Source organism: Chenopodium album, chromosome 7, assembly GCF_948465745.1.
Source record: "Chenopodium album chromosome 7, dcCheAlbu1.1, whole genome shotgun sequence".
Lineage (NCBI taxonomy): Eukaryota > Viridiplantae > Streptophyta > Magnoliopsida > Caryophyllales > Amaranthaceae > Chenopodium > Chenopodium album.
Genome location: NC_137840.1, coordinates 3,250,229 through 3,261,392, shown reverse-complemented (window position 1 = coordinate 3,261,392; position 11,164 = coordinate 3,250,229). Strand labels below are relative to the sequence as shown.

The following is an 11,164-nucleotide window of genomic DNA, read 5'->3' as shown; positions in this document are numbered from 1 at the left end:
GTGCTGTACAATTACGGAAGATGTGAGCTACAAAGATATTGATTATATTTTATACTTTAAAGCTTTTTAAGAAAAATAAATATCTAAACCAATGAAAACTTGACAAGTGCTACAGTTAACTTGATATATCGGTTACCATAGCTTAGCAACAGGTAAAGGCTTGTTTTATTAAGATTGAAGTTAAAGGTATGGTTATTTTGAAATTATGTAAATGTGGGACTATTTTGAGAAGACCACCCAAAGGTGGGATTATTGTTTTCCATTTTTCCTTGTTTTTATTGTTCAATTATGTCACAAATTTTCAGAATATTGTCCCAATCTTTCATTTCTCTCAATCATGTATTGTACTCTTGTTTTACCCTATATCATGTATTGCTCAATCTTCATACTCTTCCTTTCAATGAATGTCCTTTCTCACGTTATTTTACTTGGCTTTGAAACAGCATTGAAGCTTGGAGGACCAGGTTACTGTAAGTCGAAATTTTTTCCATTGTTTCTCCTTTATGTATCATATTATTTTATATATATATGGGTGCTCTTAGAAATCATGGGGCTCAACTATATATATGGGTGCTCTTATCATTTTATGATCATTCTTGGAGGCTCAAGTGTTGTTAGGACTTAATTTGACTAAACTAAATCAAGGCCTAACTTTACTACAATTAGAAACCACATCTTAAATAAAAGTACTGCATTACAAGCATTATTGTAAGAAAGAGGCCAGGACATGAAATACACTAATTACTGTTAGACTAACAAACATGCTTGGGGAGCAATCTTCTTCCTTGAATGATGATGAAAGTCTATTGGAAGGAGATGAGCACACTTGCTCTTGTTGCCAACTCCAAAGAAATAATATAAATACTACAACTACAACAACAAAGCCTTAATCCCAAAATAATTTGGGGTCGGCCAGAAATGATGAATCAATATAAAGAATGTAGAAGTCGTCATCATAAATTCTCTCCCTCCATTTTTCTCTGTTTAAAGCCATATTTTTATCGCAAAAATGATATAAATGTGCAAAGAAATAAATAATAATAATAATGTGAATGTTATGTTATTTCTTCCGGATCATCACGACATGCTTAAGCAAGTTGCCGTTTTACGGGGTTTATCAAGTGTTGAAGAGCTTTTAGCCTCCCTGGGAAAGCAAGAGAGTGGCATGTCAATTCAAGAAGAACTTGATTTTCTGAACAAAGAGCTTGGGACTAGTACAGTTACGAAGTGGTTCGTAGCCGAGTCTTATTCTGGGAATAAAGGTCGTAAGAAGTGTGAGGATCTCTTCAAGTCTTATATGAAGGTTTGTTAGCTTTACTATATATGCTCATTATGATTTTATAATTCACTTTATTTTTGTACGAAAAATGAAGACCTCTAAAGATTTTGTCTATTGTTATTGTTGTAGGAGGTTAAAGAGTATGGGGAACCTGACAACTCTACTGTATATCATTTGACAGAGTTTTGTGGGTATGAGCTTAAGGATTGCAAGGAAGAGAAACTATAATTTTTCTTCCATCGCTATGATATTTCTGCTTCATTCTTCTTGTAACTACTTCGTATTTAATACAACTAATAATCTATTTTTTGCACTTTGGTTTGGGAAAAAAAAAAATCCAAATCAATTTGCAAACGCGTCTAATAATTATTATTATTATTTCAAAAAAAATAATAATTATTATTATTATTGTAGTAGTAGTAATTGTTATTGTTATTTTCTCCTGCATAAATGATGTTTCGTATTACATATGTACTATCCATTTTTTTGCACCAAATCCTCACCCCTTAAAAAGTTTCACCCATGCACCTTATGAACAGTGTTCAAGCATGAGAATCACATGTGTAAGAGCATGTGCACTTCACATGCATGATTAATTTTTTTTTTTCAAGAAAGTCACATGTCTTCTTCTACTTCTGCACTTCTCTTTCTTTATTTGATGATTCATGCAACCTTGCTTCTTACTTTGAAATTAAGGCTTGTGTTGCCAACAAATGAATCTGTAGTTCTTCTTCTTCCAAATGTCCTCTTGATCTCCCACTTCCTGCTTTCAAACGTTTACAGGTTTGATTTTTCATTTTTTTTTTTGGGTTCAAGTTTTCGATAAGTAGGGTTTTGATTTTGATTTAGATCAAGATGTAATCAATTGATTTCTTTAATTTGATTGATTGTTAAGGGTTCGGAAGCGTCATCGTCGATGGAGGATAAGTCTAACCCACTTGAGGTTGGATCCGCTGAATCAAGGAATCCACCTGAGGATCCGTTGAATCGCTGGTAATCAATTCAGCTTCTAATCTAAGTAGGTTTCTTTTAAGCGATGGCTAATCAATTTAGTTGTAACCACCGATCAAGGCAATTCACGGGTTTCCAGTGTCGTTAACTTGCCCGCTTTCTCTATCTCAGCTTAATTTCGCCGGCTTGCCATCCACGGTCACCACTTTGCACTATCAAACTCCGACAGACCGAGGAATGGAAGAATAAATAGTCGCTGAATGACGGTGAAGGTGAAATCATCAGTCACAGATTTTTGTTTTTTGTTACTTGTTACTCGTAATTGCTAATTTTTATTGGGGTTTCAATTGATTAGTCTACTAATTTTGTTAATACATTTTGATAGAATTGGTCTACTGAATTACTAATTGTCCAAAATTGAGGATTCTGGATTGTGCTTTTAGATGATTTTAAAACAAATACCAGTAGCTGTTTTTTTTATAACCTTAATTATCAAAGCATAAGCCCTAATTAGTTTTTGTTTGGGCAGATTCTTGGAAAAGCTGAGTCCTTGAATCCCAAAGGAATTGTCAAAGACAGGATTGCTGTTAAAATCACAGGAGAGGTTATTTAAGCTGAATTTCATGCTGTTATATTGTGGTTCGTGTGGATTTGAATCCTGTATTTTGGTATTTTGAAAGTTCAAATATTGGCGAAATCCATGAGTATCTCAAAAATTAAGTGTGTACTCTACATGCTATTGCTGGGTTAAGATTAAGTATAATCGCCCCCCTATGTCCTTGTCTGGATAACAACAGCCATTGAAGTTTGCGTTTAGGCCTAAGATTTATAAGTTCCTATAATAGACGAAGTATCCTGCAACATTATTTACATTACTAAAATTATTTTCAATAGGTAACTGCATTAGGTCGTGTGGTGATAAGGTCATAAGGATACCTTAGCTTAAGTTATTTAACCAACAATTAGAGCTTATTTGGTTGTCTTTTCATTGGGCTTCATTGTCATGATTAAGAACATTAGAGTTCATATTTCATTTGCTGCGGCTAGAAACCCTTGAATTTTATTACATATGTGTTTTTGGAGCTTCACCTGACACATAATAATATAAGATGGTCAAATGAGGTTTTCCTTAAGGTTTTCCCCCGCATTTTTCCTTGTCAAGTTCTTATAATGATCTTCCTCTGAGCAACATGTTACGAAAATACATCACTATTTTGAAGCTTCTATACTCTCTATCCTTAATAATAGGACACATTTGATATGAGGTCAATTATCTTGAACTGGGTTATTATCCCATAAGTATCCATCACTAATTTGAGTTTTACATTTCAACCATTAAGGTAATGTGGGTAGATCCAAAATTTAACGGTTTAAGTAGTTTGTGGCCTGGTATGTTGAGAGGTGTGAATTTGAAATGTTCCGATTGTTCCCCTGCTTGCCTATCCTTTTGTGCTATTTTATTTTGTTAGCTTGTTTCGTCTTATATAGAAATTCTCCAGAATTTTTTCATTCTTTTGGAGCTCTCAAGAATGATTCAACATCTGATCATTTATTAATTTTTTCATTATATGTGACAGTTTCCCTGGCCAAGCTGCCTGTGTGAGATTTTCTTCCCAGGGAGCTCCAGCTGCATCTGCTGCTCCTGCTGAGGAAAACAAGGTTTGTTCTTGAATTTATTTGCACTTCTTTAGTTGTCTTTGAAACAAAGATGGTTGTAACATGTGATGCACTAGGGTAAGAAATGGTACTTATTATACTTGCTATGGCTGTTGACAAAAACAAATAACTTTGTATAATTTACTGTTTACTCATCAAAATCCTGTGAGATTCAATTAGTCACTAAATAAAGAACCTGTATGATCTATAGAATTCAAATGATAACAAATGAGCAATATGAATGAAACTACACGTATGATTTTGTATATGTTCTCTTCTTTCATGATTAAAAGAAAGTTAAAAAAAATGGCTTTAAATAATATTGTTTATAAGATAACTGGTTTTAATCTGAATGAAAGCGCTGCAATCTCAATGTCATTTTTTATGGCCTATGGTTTTTTCCCCTCTGTCACTGTTTGATAGTATTATGGTTCTCTTATGAAACCCTTTTTTTGTACATTTGCAGGAAGCAACGGCTAAAGATGATGACGATGATATGGATCTCTTTGGTGATGAAACCGAGGAAGAGAAGAAGGCTGCAGATGAGAGAGAGACAGCTAAGAAGGCATCTGAAAAGAAGAAAGAAAGTAAGATTTGTCTTTTGAATTGTACCTAAATTGTCTTAGATTTTTGTGCTTTGCTGAAGAGACGAATCATGTGCATTCTATTAGCATTAAATTTTTGAGCGTTACACCTGGATAATGGGTGTTATGCATGATCTAATGCTAAAGTAATATCCTTCTCCTGAGACTTTTATCCTATATAGCGGAAGAACTATAGTCTTTCCCTTTAGAGATGGGAAAATTGTCTTTTTTTTTTTAATTTATTTTTTTATTTTTGTATGTCATATATATGCGGAATTAATCTTTAGATAATGCTTTATAACAGAGGTTGGTTTATCAAACTTTTTATCTGGAAAATACTGTGATTGGATAATAATTGAATCTAATTGCAGAAGAGATTCTGACCATATGAGTAATACTGTTTGGGAGTTCATCCAGATTTTTTCTGCTGGACATACATAATCCATGAAATATAGGTATAGCTGAGACCATGGACATACATAATTCATACACATTCAAGTTCTGTCTTATAATTTAATTGATTCTTATTATTTTATAGTTCAATATTTTGAACTTGTTAGTGCTGACTTAGTGAAATCCAAGATCTTAATTAGCACATAAGTTACTGAAGTTTACATGGGAATATGGGATGGTATTCATTATGGTGATTTGCTAGAAAACATTTAACTTCAAACCTGTCTTCAATCAAAGTGTTTCATTAGTCCAATACTCCAATGAACTTAAATTATTTTCAATAGCTTTTAAATCAATACGAAACGACTGCCATTGTGCCTCTCAATTTCAACTCAGGGCATACAGCTTGCCTGGTAGTAAATACAAGAAGTCTGTGATGTGGAATAACCTATGCTTTTTATAAATTAGAATAGAAAATCATCTGATAAAGGCCATTGTTTCGTATAAGGTGTAAAACAACATACGAAGTATATCATATTATGCACTACTAGGTACTACAACAAGAAAATTCCATCAAATGTCATGAAGTTGTGTAAGCATAGTAATGTTGGCAGATGATATGCTTATGTAATTTAGCTATTACATATTCCATGACTTATACATACAGGAAGCTTCTGGGCGTTCTCTTCTATTGGTGCCATTGAAGGAATCAACGCGATCAATAAGAAAGAACTCATCACTCAGAGCAGGAGCTTGTAGATTAAGACAAGGATGACGATAGTTGTGATGGGGGTTACACGGACAACGCGTTCAAGCGGGTCATAAACAATGGTGGTATTGGTGGTGAAGCTAATTACCCTTACAGTGGAAGTGGTGCTACCTGTACTACCAAGTACCAACAAGGTCCTACTCAGTTTTCTTCACGTTCATGAGATGTTAATGTCAATGATGTGAGTTTTTTGCTAGCAAACTACATTACTCAAACTTGGGTATCCATGTCAGACATGAGTATCCAAGGGTTAGCTCGCTATATAATTAGAAGTTTGTAGGATATTGGTCCCAAATGAAAAAAGAGAAAAATATAGAGGGATAGGGTCTAGGGTCTAAAGTATAAGGTCTAAGGGAGAGTAGGAAGAGACATGCCTGGGAAGAGAGTAGGTTTGGTGGACTGGTGCAGGGACGCAGACAGCCTTTCTTTGATTGGGTTATGTAGTGTGTAAAGCCATTGAGCGAGGAAGATAAGAAATGGGTTATGGTAATTTCCCAAGCTACTTGGGGAGCTCGAAACCGTGGGGTTTTTTAGAATGATTGGGCTGATCCAAAGGAGATTGTTCAATGTATATGCTTGGTTTAAGCTGGTTTGGTTTGGTTTAAGATGGCTACAAAAGATTAAGCCTGTCATCCAAGAATGCATTGAGAAGTACTCGAATGAGAAGTTAAAAGGTCCTTTTTCATTGAGAAGTTGAGAAGTACCCAAGTGAAAACTTGGGTTAAGCCTGTATATTGTGGAGCTTAAGAAGTAAATGAGAAGTTTAAGAGGGTTTTTTTTTTTTTTTTTTTTGGACAAAATGAGAAGTTGAGAGTGGATTTTACAGCAGAAATCAGGAACAACATGGGTACCGGAAACACCATACTTGAAGAACTTAACAGGATGCCAGAAAACAGGAACTTTGAATTAGTCTATATATATGCACGGTTGAAGCTGGTTTGGTTTACTTGCAGTGGAAAGTTTAATTTGGTTATGGGAGATGAGAAATCAACAATAATTGTGATGTAGAATAATTATTAAATTATGGGTAGAGAGAGAGCTATTCATACCAGGGGAGTAGTGAATATTTGTTCGATCTATGTAAATTTAGTTTAGCTTTCTTAATTAATTTAATAATTTTCTCATATGCACTAAATTTTCTGCAAACAAAAGGGTAAATTGCATAATGGAGCATTATCAGCCACAACTAATTACCATCATGGAAGAGAAGAAGACAAGACTAAGCTGGATTCTCATTCATACTGTTGTATACTTTTATAATGCATTTTAATGATTGAGATTTTGTGTTCTTTCTTGTGCAATGAATTTGAGTTAAGGTGTCATAACTATGATGAAAGCATATTAATCTTGACCGAAGGGGACCAGTGTCTCTACTCTTACACCACATGGAGGAGCTGCATGTAGTGACATGCAAGGGATGAGGGATGTTGTGAACGGTGGGAGGTCATAGTATTCTATCTATTCATAGAGTGATCGTATTTATTCGTATGATAGATACAGGATATGTACTCTCTTTTTATTCTATATATACTTCCTCCGTTCTTTATTACTTGACTCGCTTTGACTTTTACACTATTCACTTCCCCTCCTTTGACCGTCTTCTGTGAATAATAAGTAAGGAAAAATATATTCATGTATGATCTTTTTGGATTCGTCTCAATAAGTACTATCATAATATATAACTTTTATAATTTTTACTTCTGGAGAATTTAAGTTATTGATCGTTAAAGTTTTGCATTGACAAGCGTGATAAAAGAAACAGGTCAAGTAAAAAAGAACAGAGGAAGTAGTTAATAAAGAGGGTGACTTGGTTTCTTACATATACAGATATACTTGTATGTATTTGTTGGGAGTTATGTCTATGTAATTTTTCTTTGATCTCATATATATTTATTTACGGAGTACTTAACTTGTAGATTTTTTTAATGACCGGAACTTAAATTGTAGTTATTGAATTAGCAATTTAATGTTTACTCTTGGTCTCTTGGAGTTACGGTTTCTGAGTGAATAAGATTGTCTATAATGAAATATTAACTGAGATAGTTAACATGTCCTTTGGATTACTTTTATGACATTATTGATTTGCAAGAAATGAATTTCTTTTATACAAGTATCAAATATAGATTTTCAATTCGTTTTTAAGCTAAAAAAAAAAAATCCTTTCAGACTTGATCGTTTCTAAGGTTTAATTCTTGAGGTGGGTCACTTTATGATGGGCCAAAAATACTTCTAATACATGATCATTTGGGCTTAATGAAGATATGTTGCTGTTATTTATTTTATATTGTGTCTAATTGATTTTTAATCCAAGGTATGGTTACTAATATTGGCATTCCGTTATAATTACAAGTTAAAAAAAAAAAAATCACATTTTTGGTTTCGGATTATCATTTTTTTTTTTACCCATTTTATATCCTCAGTCATTAGAAATTAATCATAAAGTCTCATTTATATATTCATATTTATAAAAATATATAATCGCTAAATGTTTAATAACCAAGTGCGCATAAACTTACTCATGAAACTTACTCTAATTTTAAATGCAATTCAATTTATCAACATGTACGTTCACTAAATAATCTACATTTTTTCATAATTAACTAAATAAACTTACAAATTAGCCAAAAGAAGTCACACTTCCGATCTCACACACTAGCAACACTACATTACTTTTGTGCGCGTAGAACGGCCCTAGTTCCTTAAAAATTGTTTAGCGATGGAGGGAGTATAACAATTAGTGTACGTATTGAAGCTAATTAGTTTGGCATCTCTTATACATGTCGATTAAATTCACATAATCTCATATTTGGATCTCTGATTACTTGATATATGCAGTTAAGAAGTCATTTGAGAAGTACATGGTTCATAACTTTTCCTGTATCACTAATAAAGTAATACCTACTGTTTAGGGTAAAAATTACCCTAGACAGGTGTCTCAGTAAGAGAAGGCCACGTGTCAGGATCAGACTGACCCAAGTGGCCCCTTAGCCATTTGACACGTGGCTCCTTCAGATAGATTCTGAAGTGGCGGCCCTCAAGGGCCCAAATCCCAAGAGAACGCCGTAATTCGGCGCAGCCCACTACAATCTAGGTCAAGTGACCTAGATAAGGGCACAATTTCCAATGACCCTATAAATAGGGAGATATTTCCCTATTTAGGGGACACATTCAATAATTTATTATACCTGCATTCTCTCACATCAGAGAAAGACCTGAGCTTGGAATCCGAGCAGATACCCACCTAAATTTCCGTTCTCGTTATTCCTTTTCAAGTTACTAACTTGACCGTCGGAGGCGGAGCTCCAACCACCCGGAGTCTCCGTTATTTTGCAGGTACAGCTCAGCCGGATCAGACTTCGTGACGTAACTCTCCCAAGGGACAAAAACCCCCAAAACATTTGGCGCCGTCTGTGGGGAGAGTACCTCGAAGATGGTTCAAGAGTCTGTGCCACCCTCTAACCGTCTGAGCGATGACCCAGAAGTCTTTACAGACCATGAGGATGAAGATCCTCAGGTCGAAACCTTCACAGCCGATGACGGCTCTCTTAGAATCAAGCGCATCCGGCCCAGAGACACTCTGGAGCGGGGTGCTTCCCAGGCGGGTACAAGCCGACCCTCTGGGCAGCCGGAAGGGGAAACCCAAACGGCCGCTGGATCAGCCCCTGTCACCCGAGACGAACTCATGAGATTCATGACAAGTTTCAAGGGTGAAATTAAAGAGCTGATCACCCAAAGCCGGGTTGGCCCAAGTAAAGGCCAGTCGGCGAAGAAGACTCCGGAGAAGGGGAAGTCAGTCAGAGAACGGCAGCCCACTCCTCATCCAAAGGAGAAGGCAGCCGGGACCATTGATTGGTAAAAAATTCTCCTTCCTAAGAGGAACAACAACACCCGCCGGACTCAGCAGCCGGTGGGAAGCAAAAAATCAATTCTCGATGCCCGGGAGATCATAAACCGGAAGAGAAACCAATCGCTGTCTGAGTCGGCTTCAACGTCGAACTTTCCAGACAGCTTCAACAACATTTCTGCAGGGAGTGCACCCTCCTTGCATGAGAGCCAGACAGGCGGTAATACCGTCCATTCTGGCCCTCACATGATTGGAGCTGTACCGTACGTGCCTACTCAGGTTTACGGACAATATCCTCCTCACTTCGTGCAGCCGGCTCTCTTTGGGGGTCAGGAGGCATACCAAAATGTCCAGCCATTGGACTGGCAGCTCCGTATGCTGCGCCTGGGTGAACAACCTTCTGCGTTCACCCGGGAGATAACCGAGGCGGCCCAGCCGGCCAAAGTTAAGAATGTATTGGTTGGTACCTATGATGGTACCACCAATCCGGAAGACCACCTCATGGCTTACACCAACCTCATGTATCTGCAGGGGTTGGATGATGCCACTTGGTGTCGGTGCTTCCCGACTACATTGAAGGGCATTTCCCAACAATGGTTTGGTAATCTGCCAGCCGGGTCCATCGATAGTTTCAGGAAGCTCGCCTTCCTGTTTGCTTCCAACTTCTCAATGAACATCCCTGCTAAGAAAACAAGCCTTGATTTGAGCACTATTAAGCAGGGAGAGAGAGAAGGGTTGCGCTCATATGTCAGGCGGTTCAATCTGATCAGAATTCAGATTCAGGGACTGTCTGATGAGGTAGCTTTTACAGACTTTTTCAAGGGTCCGAGAGACGAGTCGACCTATAAGTTCGACCTAGTCAGAAAAGGGGCCTTCACCTTACAGGCGGCTCTGAGGGAGGCGGAAAGCTACATTCAAGCTACTGACCTCTGCTCGCCTGGTAACCAGTCGGACTCCAAGAAGTCTGACAAGCAGAAAGACAGCCGGCCTGCCCAGCCGGCCAAAAAAAAAGAAGATAGCAAGAAGAGAAAAGAAATCTGGGCGGTTAGTGATTCTGACCAGCCGTCCCAAAAGAAGAAGAAAGAATTTAAACCGTACGTCCCCAGGTACGAGTTTAACAAGGACTGCAATTCCATCCTCATGGAAATTAAGGACCGGCTGTCCCTAAAGAAGCCGAATCCAATGAAAAGTTCCATTCAATCAAGGAACAAAAATAAATTTTGCCAATACCATGAGGAAGTTGGCCATGACACCAACGACTGCTTCAGCCTTCAAAGGGCGTTGGACCGTCTGGCTGACAAGGGAATGCTGAAGTCCTATATTTCTAAGTCCCCAGCTGGGGCAAAGAAGAAGAATAAGGGTCAGTCCTCTAAGACTACCCCCCAGCCTGCTAGTAGCTCGGATACCGACAAGGAGCCGGTCTACACAATAGCAGGCGGGTTCTCCTGTGGTGGCCCTACCATCCGGGGCACCAAGAGTCATCTTCGAAAGATGGACAAGGATGATGATGAGCAGGCTTCTGCAAGCACCTCCTTCCCAGACGTCTTGATCACTGAGAAGGGCAGGGGCAGCGTTCGTCGTCCGCATAATGACCCGGTCGTCATTGAATGTAAGGTTGCCAACCAATTGGTTGGAAGAATCCTTATTGACACCGGCAGCTCATCAGACATCATTAGCCTCCGGTGCTT

At 37.6% G+C, this 11,164-nt stretch overlaps 1 long non-coding RNA gene across 1 annotated transcript; it reads left to right on the top strand.

Moving 5' to 3' along the window:
• Positions 1-1,869: 1,869 nt before the first annotated feature.
• On the top strand, positions 1,870-6,758 carry LOC145638813 (uncharacterized). Its single transcript, XR_014114708.1, has 7 exons — positions 1,870-2,062; positions 2,175-2,272; positions 2,402-2,502; positions 2,760-2,834; positions 3,808-3,889; positions 4,353-4,473; positions 5,531-6,758. It is a non-coding gene; the product is annotated as an uncharacterized LOC145638813 (long non-coding RNA).
• The last annotated feature ends 4,406 nt before the right edge of the window (positions 6,759-11,164 follow it).